Below are 18623 nucleotides of genomic sequence, written 5' to 3' on the forward strand. Positions count from 1 at the left end.
ATCAAATGAATCCAAATAAATTGTGAAAATCGCTAGACGAGAAAAGAACTATTTTGGTAAGGGAGAAAACAATGGGTGGAGGAGTGTATTGTAGCAAGTGTTGAGGAGGATGTTCCAAGAAGAGTGAGCGGCTCAGGGAAGGTCATGGACCAGGACAGACCTTAGCCGCTGAAGGGCTGAAAGAAGCCAGCGAGGTGGGAGCATAGTGAGTGGGCAAGAGGAGGTGGGAGAGATACAGGAGCTACCTCACAGAAGACTGTATGAGCCATGATAGAGCTTTTGATTTTATTTCAGGGATTGGAATCTACTGAGAGTTTTTAAGCAGAGAATGAGATGACCAGAATTATGATTTTAAATATAATTCTATCTATTAGGTGGAGAAGGACTAGAGAAGATCAAGAGTGGAAGCAGAGAAGAGGTGCCATTCAGAACAGCTTTGGCAAATAGAGATTTCTGATGACCTCAGAGTATGTTTCCTTCTTGTCAAAGAGTTTATTAAAACCGTAATGGCAAATAAAACACTAACTTTGTCTGTAAAGAATTGTTTATGTAGTTTGTGATGACCGTCACAGACTCTTCACGGGTCTAGAAGATCTAGAGTTATAACCATAACTGCACCCTCAATTAAATTTTATGGGTATTTTATAAAAACTTTATTTTGAAAAATTTAAACTTCCATAAAAAGAAAAGGTACAATAAGTTCCCATTACCTTGGGAATTAATTACTCAGTGAATGTTAAGTTTGCTGACATTTATTTCACTTGTCACTTTTTTCTTCCTTTGGTAAAATATTTAAAATTTATCACAGAAATGTACTTTTGTTACTTCATGTATTAAGGATCCATCTCTAAAATATGAACATTTTTTTTACATACCACAAAACTACATTAAAAAAAACTAACAATTTATTGCTAGGATCTAATTCCAATCCCACAACCAAATTTCCTTGATGTCTCGAAAATGTCATTTGATAATTGATTTGTTTACATCAGAATATAAATAAGATCCACATAGTGCATTTGATTGTTAGGTCCTTTAAGTCTCTTTTAATCCAGGGCATTTTTTTTTTCCTTTTTTTCTCCTGTTTTCTTTTTCTTTTACTCATTTAAAAAAAATAATATCATTAACTTGTAGACACTGGATTAGTTTTCCTGTAAAATGTCTAAATATTTCATAATAAAATCTCTTTAAAAAAAAAAAACAGGACAAAATAAGAGATTTGAGCCTTTAAACTTCCAGTAAGTCAGACCGTCTCTCTGGAATGTTCTTTGAAGTGTCTGGCATACAACACAGTTCAGTGAACCATAGACATTCGCCACACTTGGCATGCATGTGCAAGCTGTTAAATAGGAGTGTTCCTGCTTAATGTTTTAATTTTATCATTCAGACTTCTCAGTTTCTTGACCTGCTTACTCACTGTGATTTCTCTAATGTTATTAAATTAACAGAATCTGAAAATAGCACAGTTTCTCAAATGTTTTTAAAAACAATTAAAATAATGCTCCAGTTTTCTAACCTCAGCTTTTTTCACCTTTTTAAATTAGAAAATTAAAAATAGTTGAGCCGGAGGCAAGTTCGGTTCCACTTTTAAGGATGCGCAGAAGCCGTGACCAAACTACACGTTTTCTTCACCTCAGTGACTGACTCCCGCAAGGACTGAGTTTGATTTCTTTACTGTCATTAGCTTCTGTTACCAATGGCACAGAGAGTCTTATCACCTGCAGTAACTAGAATTAGATCACTAGTTCTTTTGGGTTGTTGTTTCAACAGCTTATAGTGCATGAATATTATTGCCAATTTAAACTAAAAGTTTTTAAATATCCATCCTAATGTTAATCATTTTGAATTATTTATTAGTTTGATGATTCAAAGCAAGAGTATAATTCCAAGTTAAGCATAAACCATATTTACAGAAAACTAGACATGTAATGTTATTTCACTTCTACAAAACAAAAGGCGGTATCTTCACTGAACCTGTGCTCCCACAATCTGGGCTTAATCCTGGCTCTACCACTCACAAGCTGGAGAAACCATTTAACTTTTCTAAGCCATAATTTTCTCATGTGAAATGGACACACTCTTCCTACTTAACTTATAGGGATAATAAATGAGACTGAATTTAAAGTGTAGCTTGAGTAATTCTGGGTGTGTCCATTGGATCAGGCTCTAACTAGGAGGCATTTGACAGATGCATATTAGTTATTTTGAGATGAAAGAGAGGGTTGGGAGCCAGGATTCTTGAATCCTCAATCATCTAGCTGCTGTGGCTTGAGCTGCCCTTTCTTGGTCCCTATAACAGATAAGTGTATAGAGGACAAGGTAAGACAGACAGTAGCCATAGATAAGGGCTAGAGCTTAGAGGTAACGTCTTGGTTGAATTGGGCCTCAAATGGGAAGAGTCAGAAGAGGTCTGAGGAGAGATATATATAGTCCAGTCTCCCAACCATTTGAGGAAATTCTGCCATGTGCCATAATTTGTTTACCCACTCCCCTAGTGGATAATGTTTAGGTTGTGCCCGTATTATCCCCCTTTTCTGACTTTTTCTGTGGATATATCTTCGGGTACATTTAGGAATATTTCAGTGCTCTAGATTTCAAGAAGTGGAATTACTGGGTCAGAGGAAACGCACATTTAAGATGTTGATGAAATCTTTCCAATTTGCCATCCCAAAAAACTGTATGCTTCCACCAACAGTGTATGGGCATACACTAACACAGATGCTGTCAGTCTTTTATATTTTTCCTGTTCTGCTAGGCAGGGGCTTGCTGAGGTGGGGGCAGTGGGAGCAGCCTGCCCCTCCCTGTAGGGAAGAATATTTTACCAGTGATATATTTTAGAATCACTGGAGCATGATGATATGTTCAGTTATTATTTTTAAAATTCTCTACAGACGATGCACCCCCTTACTGCCTGCTCTCCTTCCTGCTCACTACTTATACCGACACCCCCTGTTGGTGTACCACTGCTGATAAGTAAAAGAAACCATCTTGCTTTAATTTACATTTTCCTGATTATTGTGAGGTTGAGCATATACTTATTTGTATTATTTTGAAGGCCATAATTAGCATTGCCGTAAACATTTTTAATCAGGTAATATTTTTCTCTTTAAATTTCTTCCTACAACAGATTAAGGCATATATGTAACTTCATAGCTCTTATTAAATATTGTTCTGAGGACTCTCCTGAAGTACTAGCCCTTTTTCTAATTCTTCCCCTAATAACATCAGCACATGAGTAACAATGAAGATAATGATGACAAGGACGATGAGACCTTTTGTTGAGAGTCGGGTATTGTGCTTTGAGAAAATGTCTCTTTTTCATTTAACCCTCACAATGAGTCTGTCAGATGCTGTTACTGTCTTGTGTGCAGATAAGAAAACTGAGGCACAGGGCGGGAGAGTAACGTACCTGTGCTCACAGCTGGTAAGAGGCAAAGTCAGATGTTTGTTTTGTTCCACAGTCAGTGCCTTCTTCCGATGTCTTTTCCAATACCCACTCTTTTTATTTTTCATTTGTGTTTGAAACTTTAAAAGATATATGAGACCTAAAGTTATTTTATTTTGCATTTCTTAACTAATAAACTTTGATAACATACTTGTTAAACTGCTTTTTCATCCCCTTTCACTACTTAATCAAGAGTGGTGATGTTAATTATATATTTGTAACAACTCTGTATGTATTGGATAGAATGTTTTTAAAGAGTATGTTTTTTCCACCTTTACAAATATTCTTGGGTTTTCTTGCCTAGTGAGTCTCCCTTTCCTCTATTTCTTCTAATTTATGTCTTCTGTAAATTCTTCATACCTGAAAATTCTGATACGAGCATGTAGAATAGTATCTTAAGTAGTTATAGTTACATAGAACACGACTATCTCATTAACATAGTACTAGTAGTAATAGTTAATAATAACAGAAGCTTTCAAATACTGAGTGTTTACCAAGTGCTAAGGACATTATATATATAATCTCATTAAATTCTCACTATAATCCAATGAGGTCTTATCTTGTTTTACAGATGAAGAAATAGGCTCAGACAGATTTATCATCTTGCCCAGGGACACACCGTTAACAAAAGAAAGGCCTGTCTATTCCAAAGCCCATGTTCTGAACAACACTACTGTCTGGCCCTCCATTATGTATAATGTTGATCCTCTGGATCAACATTAAAGCAAAACACTATTGTGTTAAGGAAAAAAAATCCTTCCATACCGATTTCTTTCTTTCTTTTTCAGTTATTTAGAATGAATTGCTTTTTAAAAATTGAGATATAATTAACATATAACATTATATTTCAAGTGTACAACATAATGATTCGACATTTCTGTATATCGCAAAATGGTCACCACAGTAAATCTAGTTAATATCCATCACCACACAGTTACACAATTTTCATACCACTTCTTAAAGCCTTTAAATCAAAGAGATTATTTATTTGTTTGTTTGTTTATCTATTTGTTTGTTTGTTTGTTTTTAGCATGTATAAAGAAACTTGCCATCTCCGTTGCCTATCCTAGCTTCTCCTACCTCTTTTAGCTGGCTCTGGGAGGGAGTGGTCTCTAGCCATTGCCTCTCTGGCCTTTAGGGGGCACTGTTTCCCTTTTAATATTGTGGCTCAAGCATTTGACTCATAATTCCTTGGAGTACCAGATAAGACCAGGGAAAATATTTAAACAAGTTTACAGAGGGCTCCAGATGAATGGAAGGCAAATGAGTACAGGGAGTAATATACAACTTTATAATTTGGTTCACTAAATGCAGTGGAGGCATTTCAGTATTTGACACTGTAAAAGGATTCCTCCCTACCGTGCTTCTCACTGCAGGCACAAAGTACAAGCCACTTTTTTCTACCCTGCACTATGTTCTCAAGCAAGCAAAATTCTTCAAAAACTAGCCCCAAGATTTGTAAGTCTAGTTCCAGCTATGGGCTTCCTTCTAAATTTTAGTTTCTAGTCTCAGTGTCTGCCTCTTTCCTAGTTACTAGACACTAGTATGTTAGCCCTCCTCTAGGAAGATGGCTTTAACCTGTTGTCGGGAGATAATTATCTATGGGTCTCTTATGCCCCTGCATGCCTTGCTTGGTATGCCAACAATGCAAGGCCCTGGCTGCTGGTATTAATTATCTATTATTGCATAACAGATTACTCCAAAATAGAGGCTTAGAACAAGTTTATTTTCTGACAGTTACTTTGGATTAGGAATCTGAGTGCATTTTAGCTGGGTGACCCTAGCTCAGGGTCTGTGACTAGGCTACAGTCAAGGTGTTGTCCAGGGCTGTGGTCATCTCCAGGTTTGAATGAGGGAGATTCTGCTGCTTTGCTCACTTATGTGGCTGTCAGAAAGCCTCATGTCCTGGCTGACTGTTGGCCAAAGACTTCCTTTCCTTGCCAGGCAGGTCTCTCCATAAGGCAGCTTATAACATGACACTTGTCTTCCCTCAGAGTGAGTGAGTTAGTGAGAGGATGTGCAAGGTGGAAGCTGCAGTCTTTTTTTGTAATCTCGTGTCAGAGGCAACATCCTGTCACTTGTGCTGCATTCACTTAGTTAGAAGTGACACAATAAATCTAGCCCACAGTCACCTGGAGGGGATTACCCAAAGGAGTAAATCTCAGGTGGCAAGAACCGTTATGGGCCATCCAAGAGGCTTTATACCACACTGCTCTTTACCCAGGCCATTTCTCACAGTCGTGTGTGCAGCAAGCAGTCTTGAGGGATGAAGTAACATTTCCCTTCAGAACAAAGAACAGTTTAGCTTGCTGCCTGCAAGAAAGGCAGTGGTTTTTTCCCGAGCTCATTGTTCCCCCACTGTATGTGTAGCATCTATCTATGCCACTTGATGTCACCCCTGTGAAACTCTGGAGCAAGATGGACTGATGCAAATATTCTGATGTTTATGCTTTTTATGCTGTGCTGTGAGTAAAAAAGTTATTTTTCTCCAACTACGCTGTCTCTTGTGTTCTTCCAGCATCTGTGAAACAGTAATAGGCTAACTCATTGGTTTGCAAGTAAGTAGGAAAAAATCCAATTGTAGACCTGAAAATCTGACTCAACAGGAAAACCTGATCAAATTGTATATAGGCCTGTGAGACCAGCATTCACACAAGAGATCCTTATATACATTATTCATTTTATGTGGCAGACACTATGTGCCAGGTATCATTCTAAGCATTTATGGCTATACATTTAATCCATGAGGTAAGCACTATTAAAAATCCTCTATTTTATAGATGAAGAACAAGAGGCACGAAGATGTTACTTTGCTTCAAGTCATCATCTCATAAGTGTCAGAGCCCCATATTCAAACTAAACAAACACAAACAGCCTGGCTACAGCATCCAATGATCCACTATCATGCTAACTGTATTAAGGGTTGAAGACAGGTGGAACAGAAAAATAAATAGGGAGAAATAACAAAATGGAGAGTTAATTCCTCAAAACATTTGTTGAAATCATTTAGAGTTTTTTATTCCTAACATCATAGTTTTTGCTGTTTCATTGTGTATTTGAAGGATAAATGCTACGGGTCATACTGATAAATGCTTTGATTTGGTGTGCTATATTTGGCTTGTTAGGATTTGATTTAGAAAAGTTGCTCTATATTCAGAATACAAAGATAAAAATGCATTGATAAAAAGATAAAAACCTGCACAAAGATAAAAACCTGCACATGGAGTTTAGAGCAGCTTTATTCATAACCGCCTAAACTTGGAAGCAACCAAGGTGTCTTTCAGCAGTTGAATAGGTAAACTCTGGTGCATCCATACAATGGAAGATTATTCAATGCTAAAAATAAATAAGCTATTAAGCCACAAAAAGGTGGGTGAGGGGCTTAAATGCATATTACTGAGTAAAATAAGTCAATCTAAAGGTTGTATACTGTGTGATTCCAACTATGTGACGATCTGGAAAAGGCAAAACTATGGAGACAGTACAAAGATCAGTAGTTGCCAGGAGTTAGAGAGAAGGGAGAGATGAATAGATGGAGCACAGAGGATTTTTAGGCCAGTGAAACTACTCTACATGCTACTGTGCTGGTGGATACATGTCATTATACACTTGTCCAAACCCATAGAACATACAACACCAAGAGTGAACCCTTAATGTAAACTATGGTCTTTGGGGGATCATGATGTGTGGATGTAGGTTTATTAATTATACCAAACATACTGCTTTGATGGGAGATGTCAGTAGTGGGGAAGGTGGTGCCTCTTTGGAAACAGGAGTGTATGGGAATTCTCTGTACTTTCTGCTCAGTTGGCTGTGAACCTAAAGTTGCTCTAAAAAATAAAGTTTACTTTTACAAATGCTTTGAAGATTACAGTGTAATTTAAAATGTAAAATATTGTTAATAGTGTGTGTAGTACGTTTCTGTTAACCTCATTCTATAACTGTTCAAGTACCCCATGCCCTTGGTCTTGACCTTCGCCTATTATCACGTCCTTTCCTTAGCAGGTGTAATTGGCATGGCCTTCTCTTGGGCTCTCTTCCTCTGCTTCACTGTCATTGTCTTCAACCTTCCCAACCCAGGTTCAACCCAGCTGTCTGCCTCCTCCATGGCCACAGAGCTCTGCTGAGAAAAAGTCACAATGGTGAAAATGACGTCTGCTGTATAACTTGCACTCTCCTGCGTCAGCTCATCCCTCAGTGTTTCTCACATCAGAGCTTTCTACTTCAGATGTGTGTCAGTAAGTTTTAATTTGAGTTTTTTTTTTTGACATTGCACTATTTTGAACAAATATGCAAAGTTTTATGCCATTTTTTTTTACTCTATAGATACAGTCATGTGCTGCTTAACATGAGGATACGTTCTGAGAAATGAGTTGTTAGGCAATTTCATTGTGCGAACATCGTGGAGTGCACTTAACACACACCTAGATGGTCTAGCCCACTGCTATAGTTGTATGTGCTATGTTTATGAATGTATATATGTATATATCGTGACTGGTAGCGCAATCAGTTTGTTTATTCCAGTGTCACCATACACACATGAGTAATGTTACAATAGCAACAACATCACTAGATGATAGTTATGAATGTCACCTGCATTATAATCTTATGGAACCATCATGGTGTATGCGATTCATCACTGACCGAAATGTTTTTATTTGGCACATGACTATTGAGATGTCAACTTTTCAAATATATACAAAATTGGATCCATGTTATTAATTAAGCTGTTTTTATTAAAATATGTAATCTGGCTACTAATTATCACATATAAAAATATGGTAGATAAACATATCTATCAATGAAGATTTACCCAAGAGCGCTTATGCATTAGCAAAGAGGAAAGGGAAAAATAACGTGGATTAAGATGTTTAGATGCTTTAATTATTGATTAGATTGGTCTCTTTAAGAAGATTCTGTGGAAAAGTTGAGCCATACTCCCTTCTCTGACGTGCCTCAATGCCCTAGAATAAGCCTCCCTTGTTCTCAGATTAGAGTACCTCTTCACTCAAGGAGGTCAGTAAAAATCCAGTCCAGTCCAGTCCATCCACGGCTTCTCTTTTAGCATGACTAAGGATCTCTCCCTGAGTCAGTATTGATCCCTAGGGTCTCAAATTGGCAGCCCATGGGGCAGATTAACCAGATAGATGTGGCTTATTTGGCCTGCAGTGTTTTAAGAAAATCTGAATTTGTTCTTAGCACTTTTGAAATTATGCCATTTCACATTAAAATATATATATTGCTCCGTTTTATTGAAAAATTAATAGATCTGGCAACACTGGGCCTATGCTCTCACATAGCCACAATTCGCTGACTGCAGCTGTCCGTTGATCCTTAGAGAGGACATGCGCCTCTTGCCGCTCACAAAGACTGATTGTCAGTTGCCATTTATCATTTCACTTTCACCTTTCCTGACACTCAGCATCTGTGGTGCCTCCCAGGCACTCTAGGCATTTAAGTTTGTAAACTCTTCTACACTTGGTGTTTTTTCTTGATGTCCTTGATGTTTTTCACCCAGCACTGCCTATTGACATTGGAGGCTCTGTGTTGCTCTAGAAAGCTCATGGACTTCAAATGAAATGGACTCAGCTCTGTCATTTTACTACTGAGTGGCATTTACTACTGTGTAGCATTATTTCACCTCTTTGAATTTCTGTTTCTTTATATGTAAAATGGGGATAATAATGGTGTGGTTAATAATGGTACATAATGTGCTTTGATAAAGCCAAGAAGAGGCAGGATCTCTCAGTGAGTGTGGCCTGCCTCCACTGACAACCTCTGTCCTTACCTCTCAGGCACATGACAAGGCCACTCCTGTTAGTCTCAGGCATCATTAACTCAAAACGAATTTGTATGATACTCTTAGATGTCTAGACACAAATAAGAAAATCATAAGAAACTAAATAGTACCTAAGTAAAATTTATTTCCTATAATTGTCAGCTGCTATCATCAAGGAACCATAATGGGTTAAGCTGTTAACCAATAGCACTCTTCTTGCTTGGAAGATAATATTATGGTATGGTAAATCAAATTCTTGCAATTAAAGAAAGAAAGAAAACAAAAATAAAAGGTTTGTAAGTTAGCATGGTTTCTAAAACTGGAAGGAAAAAAAAGACAATTCACCATATACCCAAACTTGCTCACACACTAACAACTTTTGTAGGGCTCCTGACATATCTATATATCTACTTTGTTTCCTACCTGCTGCTATTACAAATTACCACAAATTAGAGACCTAAAACAACTCAGATGTATTATAGCTCCATAGGTTAGAAGTCAGACATGGGTGTCACTGAGCTAAAATCAATATGTGGGCAGGGCTGCCCTCTTTTTTGGAGGCACTAGGAATAAATCTGTTCTTCTGCCTTTTCCAGCCTCTAGATGCCACACACATTCCTTGGCTCATGGCCCCCTTCTTCGCCTTTAGTGTCAGCAATGTTACATCTCTCTGACCATCCTTCTTTAGTCACATGTCTTTCTCTGACTCTGTTCCATTGCCTCCCTCTTTCACTTTTAAGGACCTGGGTCCACCCAGAAAATCCAGGACATTGTTCCTATCCTAAAGACAGGTGATTAGCAACCTTAATTCCATCTGCAACTGTAATTCTGTTTTAAGATTAATTTTTTAAATTGAGATAAAATCGACATATGACATTATATTAATTTGAGATGTACGCCCATGATTCGATGTAGTATATATTGCAAACCTTCTCTCTGTCTTAATTCTTTGCAGAGGAAATGTTTGTTGAATCAGAAATATTTATATTCACATATGATTGCATTAAAAGCACCGTGCAGATATCTAGAAGAGAAAAGAAATAATAAATCGTTTGCAAAATGATCACCATAAGAACTCTAGTTAACATCCATCACCACACAGCTATAAATTTTTTTCTTGTGATGAGAAATTTTAAGCTTTTCTCTTTTAGCAAGTTTCAAATATACAATACAATACTATTAACTAGTCACCATGCTGAACATGGCATCCCATTACTTATTTATTTTGTAGCTGGAAATTTGTACCCTTTGACCTCTTTACTCATTTCTTTCCTACCAATCCCCCTCCTCATGCCTGGCAATCATTAATCTGTTCTCTGTATCTATGAGTTCATTTTTGTTTTGATCTTTCTTTTTTTTTTTAGATTCCACATATAAGTGAGAGCACATGGTATTTACCTTTCTCTGTCTGATTTATCTGACTGCTTAATGCCCTCAAGTCCATCTGTGTTGTCTATACAACCTTAACTCTTCACCATTAAATGTGACATAGTCTCGGTTCTGAAGACTAGGGTGTGGACTTTGGGGGGCCATCTTTCTACCTATCATATTGAGTATGTACTTTACATATGTAAATATGTAATATATGTAACATATATGATGTATATATATACCATTTTAAAACTTACCATATATCGTGTTCTTGCTATGTGATTATCTCACTTAATTCTCACAACAACCCTATGAAGAAGGAACAACTTTTACGAATGAGAAAACTGAGGCTGGGGAGTTAGGAAATAGGCCTGGGTCCAGTCCAGAGCTGGTCAGCCGCAGACTGAGATTCAAACCCAGGGCTGTTTTCCTCTAAAGCTATTTCCTTAATCACTGCATTATACTGAAATTTGTTCAAATTGTATTTTTCTTTTTATTTTTCTAAGGAAATGATTATTGTTGTGAAAACTGCATTTTTTTTTTTGTGGGAGGGATAGCCCAAGGAGTGTGTGTCAGTTTAAATTTAAGTGAAGATATTGTCTCTTTATTGCCTTAATGTGCTGCTTATGTTTTTCTAAATTGAATTTTATATTATCACAGACTTTTATAACTAATTTTGAATTTTCATATCATGCCCCAAATTTCTGAGCTGTTAGTACTGCTTGCTTTTAAAAAGTCAAACAGATGTAGGTTCTTTCAAAAGCTGTGAGCTTTGACTTTGCTTATTTGCAGAGTTTAAAAGTAAACGAGACCCCAGGAAGTCACGTGGTCCTGTTTCTTGCCTTAAATATCTCAAATCACCACGTTTTCTTGCTATTTAGGGAGATGGCATACAGGGAATTTTAATTTCTATGATCTTAGTTTCCAGCAGTATTTTTCTCTACCTGTTTTTCATATAATTGTTTTCCAATGTAAATAAGTAGCAATTAAAAATAATTTATTACAGTCATGGGTTGAAATTACAAATAATGAAATGAAATTTAAAGATGTGGTTGAAATCAAATAACATGCCTGTAAAGCTTTCAAACAATGTGGTACTAGGCTTGAAGAAACACAGCACAAAGCAAAAGGGGTGAGATAGTTAAAAAGGCAATGTACCGAGGAATACATTCAATAGTGAAAACAATCCATATAACATAAGAACAAAATTAAGGTGTTTTTGTCCTTTCTCATTTTCTCATATTCTAATAAGGATATGAAATCCCTTTGAAAGCACAGTACATCTTTATACCTTGAGTCTTCCCTCTGTTTTAACTAGCTGCTTTGCAGAGGAAACGTATGTTGAATCAGAAATATTTATGTTCACATATGATTGCATTAAAAGCACTTTGCAGATATCTAGAAGAGAAAAGAAATAATAAATGGTTTATTTAAACTACATGAAAGCTAAGTGGGTGTTCAAATGACCAGTTTTAGATTCAAATCTCAATCCACAGCAGATCATTATCTGGGAGTGGAGGTAGGGGAAGGAGCAGAGAAGCAGGTGATTTTGTGGGGTTTAGTTGTGGGAATAGTTCTTTATTATATGTTTCATAAATTATTTAAACTACTGTTTGTGGGTGGAGATTATATTTTTAATTTTTACTTCTTTGAGGCTAGCACAATATCTGACACACACTAGATACTCAACAAATCCTTATTAAGAGAAAAGAGAAGAGAACAAAAGGCATTAAATACTTAGATGACATCGAACCAAGGAATAGAGGTGGTAAAAGGTAACTAACATCTTGCTTTTTGAATATGCACCCCGTCCTTAAAAATGTTTCAGCATGCACACACACATATAAATTTACGTATCTGTAACTTCCTATACTAACATATTGTACACATTGTAAAATAGAAACCCTAAATTAAAAATATGAAATAATATATTTAACTTAATGATATTTTATTAATAGTATAAGAGTCTTTTTGTTTTCACTTAATGCTTTATTACTTGGTACTTTATTACTTTTTCAAAATCTTGGTTTAACACTTTGTGATATACTGATTCAAAGATATGGTTCTAAGTTTAGTTTATTCTAATACTATATTGTAATAGCTACCATAGCTGAAAAAGATATTTCAAAAAGATATTTAGATTTAAATAGAAGAAATGCATTGTTGTTGGCTATACCTGTTGAGGTATTTACTTTTTTCATTCTCATCAACTAGTTCTACAAAGGCTTTTGTTGAAATTTGACTAGTAAACTTCCATTTTCTCTGCTATCAATCAAAAATTCTTGCAAACTAATTTAAAGGCATTGCAATTTTTTAAAACTTTTTTTAACAGATTAGTTTAAGACCTACTGAAATTCATTATTTGGAAAATATTTTAAAAAACAGAAAATTATGTTTCCAAAATTTTTAAGTATGCACATATTAGAGTTTTAACAGGACACACACACACCCTACTTTTTGCAACAAAATTACATACTGATGGAAATATTTCCAAACATCCTTTTCAAAAGCATTCTCTCAAAAGCATTTCTTTAAAAATATGTATACACTTAAAGGGGAGAGTAGATGGAATTACTCTTTATTCATTGATGAAGCTTTGCCTTAAAAGGAAAGTACTACTCATAGAAAAGGTAGGGAAATTCAGATCCCTCTTATTTTGGTCAGAGAAAAATGCATCATTCATTTTGATATTTAGATATTCTTTTAAGTAATAATAAAAACTAATGCTTATGTAGTGCTTGTTTTGGTGATAGATTTATACATATTAACTCAACCCTCAGAACAACGTAGCACGGTAGATATGATTATGTTCTCCATTTTACAGATGAGAAAATTGCCCCCCAGAGATGTTAAATAACATCCTCAGGGTGACGTGGCTGGCGATGGCAGAACTCCCTAAAGATCTTGAGTACTTTGATAGAAGGTAAAGTGGTTCCACAATTACTCCCCATTTCAGTACAAAGTATTATATAGATTCTATTGAAAGGATCTGTTTTTACAAAATTAACCACATAGATGATCCCTACACTACATAAAACCACAAAACACTGATGTCAGATGAAGGGGAGCTTCCCTTTGAGTGGAAAGCCCACCCTTCTCAGGCAGCTCACAGAGCATGTGGGTGACTGACGGACACACGGCTCTATGAACATGCCAGTGCCGACATGTATGTTAAATGATAGAGCTGAATTTCTTTCTTTTTAGAGAAAACAAACAGACATTGGGATATTTCCTTTCTGAACTGTAGCAGATTGTCTTGAGCACTCTGAGGAGGTGCACCCTCCACTCTGGATGTCTTTTGTCTTAACAAATATGACAAAATTCAGAATCACCCAGGAAAAATATCGTTTTGGTAAAATAGGTACAGAGGCAATAGGATAACCAAAAACCTCTTAAATATAATTCAAGAAATATATGTAGGCCAAACAAGCATTTAGAATTCACATTGTAAAATATAATAATGATGAGCTGCATTTTCAAATAAGAATAATTCTAAGTTGCATTATAGGAGTGCGAATTGAAGAGCTGCGAGAGTTTTCTCACTATACTGAAGACTTAACTTGATCTTTTATAGAGTTCCATGTCTCATAGTGGGCATCTCATCTAAAGAAAAATGGGAAGAATTTGGAAAGAATTTGTATGAGAGTCATAAAACATTAAAAAAAAACTGAGAAAAATGTAAAGAACTGAGGTTGTTTATTCTAAAAAACCTAGGGAATTTAAGGGTCTTCCGGTATATAAAGAGTTATAATCTCTTAAAATCTATTTAAGTTTTTGACACATCTGGTTGAGCCAGACACAGATTCCTTAGAGATTTAGTTGAGGAAACAACAGCAACCAACCTCTTCAAGCCAGAGGCTATTAAGCCTTTGCGTTTGAAATTGGTTCAACCATTAATTGCACATAATTGGCAGTAAATAACTGAGTCACCAGATGACTAGTGTTTAAGAAAATTTATTATTCCCTACTGATAAGCAACTAAAATAATTATCTTCAAAGTCCACCTCATAGGTTTGAGCTCAGAGGCCTAATAGAATTCCCTGAGGAACACAGTCACTGCTGACATGACTTATGTAAATAAGTTATTGTCAGCTATTAACAGACATAGTTTATGTACACAATAGACTATCCAAACAAGAGACAGAAAAAAAAGAGGAAAATGAGGAAAAAAGAAGGGGCAATTTATATTTTATTCTTCATAATAACTAGATTAGGAGACAATGAGATTTCCTTAATAGGGAAGAATGGTGGTTTTACTTCAGATAATTAATGGTCTTAGCAAAATTTAAAGTACTTTCTAGCAACTTTTTATCAAAAAGCTGATGCCAGCTGCTTAAGTGTTCTGATCTCCTGACACTTCCCTTTGACTTTTCTCATGAGTCTAATATAGAAAGTGAGAAAGGCCTGTGATCTGAAAAGCCTTATATTTGACCCTAGTGCAGTCTTGCTTTAAAATAGAGTTTTCCCTTTATTACAAAACACACTTGAACTTTGGGCATTTCAGTTTTTAATTTGAACATGGCTAATTTGGCCTAAGAAAGATATTGAACTTTGGGCCAGTCCCACCCCAACACAAAAAATGAGTACTCTCTGAACCATTTTCTAGATCCAAGAAACAAGTTAATTCTGTCCTGTGCTAAGGCAGTATAAACTGTTCTCAGTTTCAGTTCTCGTGAATATCTGAGTTTTTCTAACTATACTTTGGGTTATTTTGTGTTTTATTAAATGGTTTTGTTCAGAAAATTCAATTAGTCACGCTGTTTCTCCTATTCTTACCCATTTTTACAGCAGACTTTTCCTGTTAATTATCTTCTGAGCCGATTCATGGCTAGGACTATGCCTTAAAGTACCTTCTCAATAAAAATGGTTTTCTTTTTTTTTGAAGTTGTGGGATGCTGTGATTGTTATATCAACGGATAAACATAGCTGGAAACTATAGCAACAATTCTTAATGTCTGACCCACTTAAGTGGATGAATCTGTAGTAGAATGAAGGAAAAGGTGCTGTAAAAGCAGTGCAAATAATATGAATCAAAAACATCTTTGCTTTTGTAATCATGTAGTTGGTAGCATTATTCTTACCTCTCTAGTCTTGGCAATTTATCTGCTACAGAACAAATATTCTAATGAATACTGACCCTCACTTCCATGACCAGCTGATTTATGAATAGATCATTCAGGTGCTGTGATTGCCATTTTATCAATTTTTCTCCCTAAGGGAAGTGATATTTTTTGTATTATAATGCTCTTCAACTCTTCCAAAGTTGCAATAAAAGAACTACAAGTAACAGAGGACTTTAATATGATGTAAAAAGTCCTAATGGTTCCATATTAGGCACCATTTTAAAGATTTTCCATTTTGAAAAGAGGATGCAAACCAAACACTCATCTCATTGGACTGTATTAATACTGTATTACCTGGTTAGGCAGTTTTTTTTGTTTTTGTTTTTTAATGTTTTGGTTAATAGTTTACAGTATTGCCAGTCCATTTTCTAAAATTCTGACTATATCTATAACTATATCTTAGTGTTTCTTTTTTTTTTCCTGTTACTTTTAGGACATCTACAAAAAAACCCAAAACTCTAAAATTTGACCATTCTTTATACTAGTACAAATGAAATATAAAATATTGGCATTTGTATAACTGTGTTAGAGATAATAATGATGATGACAATAGCAGTCAACTGATACTATGTTCTAGGTATTCTACTAAGTTCATTTGATCCTCATAGCAATTCCATGAGATAAGCACTGTTTATACTTCTATTTTACTGAGGACAAAAAAGTGCTATTATCATGCTCATATTACTGATGAAATAAATGGTCAGAGAGGTGAAATAATTTTCCCAAAGCAGAAAGTGGCAGAGCCAGCACGTAAACCTGGGTCTGTCCAATTCCAAAGCTTGTGCTCATAATCTCTACATAATAGATAAAAGAGATGAACAAAATATTTTCCCTATCTGCATAAACAGAGTCATCTTTCTAAATAAAATATTGGAACCCATTGTCTAACAAAAACCTTTATTTAAAAATTTTTTTATATGACAATTTATGAAGGCATAAACATCAACTAGACATTTAGCCGAATATTCAATAACTTTTCTTTTACAGTATAAACTTAAAAGAAACTGGAAACATAATGGAAAATAGGGATATGATCTATATCTATAGATGAATATGTTAACGTGATCGACCTTAAAGTGTGCCCTTAAAATGAATTTTAAGTGAAAAAACACTTTAATAGTTTCTGAATATATTTACCTCCTCTAGTATTCTGAGAAATCAAGGTATTAAATTGCAGCTCTCAGATTATAAAGGCAAAATATCCAACCTCTTATCAGTTGAATGTGGCTCTTTCATCTTCTTGTCTTAAAATATTTGTGGGATATTGTGGTGGCAGTAGTGTGTGTGTGTTTGTGTTGGGGGGTGTATGAGTGGTATGGGTGTGGGTATTGGGTGTGTGTTCTTCACAGCAGGAGGACAAATTTATCTTGGAAATGTAATGGTTCCCAGATGTTTGTTTTTCAAAAGGAAATAAAGAAAAAAGAAAAAAGGTTGAAACGTGGTGATAGACAAGTATTTATCCCTGATGTAAGAATGATGTCATTCCACTTAGAGTTTATTGACACAAAACTTCCTTTTGGCTGAGAAAATTTTCAGCTCTGTGAATATGGCTTTAATTAAGAGATACACTGATCACTTGATTTTATTACAAAAGAGGAACTTCTTTAGCTTCTTTGTGCACTATTGTGTGGATTGCTGTTTGTGGATCACAGTGAAAATGTGTAAAGGACCATTGGCAATGTGTTGATTTGTATCTACTGTATTTCATTTCCATTTCCGCATGCTACTGAACATCAGTGTTTAGAAAATTCTGTAAGACTATGGTATTTTGAAAAATAAAAGTGTTGGGTTCACATCCATTTTTTACAAAGAAGAATGCCACGTGGTGGTATTCACATTAAAAATGTGGTGGTATTCACATTAAAAATGAATATTCTAACCTTTACCTGTTGGGCTAAATTTTTAAATGTCATCTGAATATGTAAGGAAACGTTCCCTGAATTTAGGGAAGCCACACATAAATCACAGTTCTTCTAATTACCTTTGGAAGTTTATTTGTTCATAGATTTGTAGCAAATTCTCTCGAATCATATGATCTGAAGTATAGGTCATTGCCTCAAAATCTGAAGCATGATATGCACATGAGAATCTTTAAATGGTTAAGTCTATCTTCAAATTATACCCGATAAAACTTACAGTAGTGTTGTGGGGCAAACACTCCCCCAAAATCCACTGTACTTCAAAATCTTAACCACTTTACTCTGCACCCATTGAATCATGTAATTTTTAGTCCTCCATTCACCTCCTGTATCCTTATCTGGAAAAAAAAAGGCAAATAAATAGGTGTGTCTAAAACGCAACTTCTACATTTAAAGAATAAAAAAGCAATACGAAGGTGTAAAGTGTGCCCTCAGCTGACTTGGAGATTAATGGGAATGAAAAAACAAAACAAAACAAAACTAGAGTTAGTAGATCTAAAAAGACATGTGGAAAGGAAATTTCTCTATTTGTGATCGCTCTCCCCTATCTATAAACACAAAGGCCGAAACTTCGTTGATGAAAAAGTAGAAAACTTCAGATAACGCTAAATGAAGCAGAGTTGTTGTCTAGATTTACTGGATACTTATTTGACTGTCCAGTTTACACCAAGCCACAGGCCCACCAGGCAGCTCCGGGGTGGCTCTGTCCCTCTGGCGGCGCAGCGGTCCTGCTCTCCGCACACACGGGAGTCACTTCGTGGCTCCTGGGCCCCGGGGCAGCGGTCACGAGCAGCTGAGCAGCGGGAAACACCGAAGAGTCCCAGCCTCGGGACGGGAACCACTGCTGTCCCCTGAACTTTGCGCGCACGGCGGGGCGGGGACCCGGGCTTTCGCGGGGGTCCTCGGGGAAGAGAGAGCAGCAGACAGAGACGGTTCGCGCGGCGGGCCGAGCAGGGGCCGCCCAGCCTGCGGCTCCTGCCGGGCGC

General features: G+C 36.2%; 2 long non-coding RNA genes across 2 annotated transcripts; one reads left to right on the forward strand and one right to left on the reverse strand.

Annotated features, from left to right (window-relative positions):
* Positions 1-10: 10 nt before the first annotated feature.
* On the forward strand, positions 11-4158 carry LOC111742689. The gene is made up of 2 exons (XR_002781430.1): positions 11-467; positions 4017-4158. It is a non-coding gene; the product is annotated as an uncharacterized LOC111742689 (long non-coding RNA).
* A 4988-nt stretch (positions 4159-9146) lies between these two features.
* On the reverse strand, positions 9147-12495 carry LOC111742688. The gene is made up of 3 exons (XR_002781429.1): positions 11887-12495; positions 10154-10248; positions 9147-9479 (listed from the first exon to the last, which is right to left on the reverse strand). It is a non-coding gene; the product is annotated as an uncharacterized LOC111742688 (long non-coding RNA).
* Between the last annotated feature and the right edge of the window lie 6128 nt (positions 12496-18623).

This window comes from Pteropus vampyrus, unplaced genomic scaffold (genome assembly GCF_000151845.1).
Source record: "Pteropus vampyrus isolate Shadow unplaced genomic scaffold, Pvam_2.0 Scaffold99, whole genome shotgun sequence".
NCBI lineage: Eukaryota > Metazoa > Chordata > Mammalia > Chiroptera > Pteropodidae > Pteropus > Pteropus vampyrus.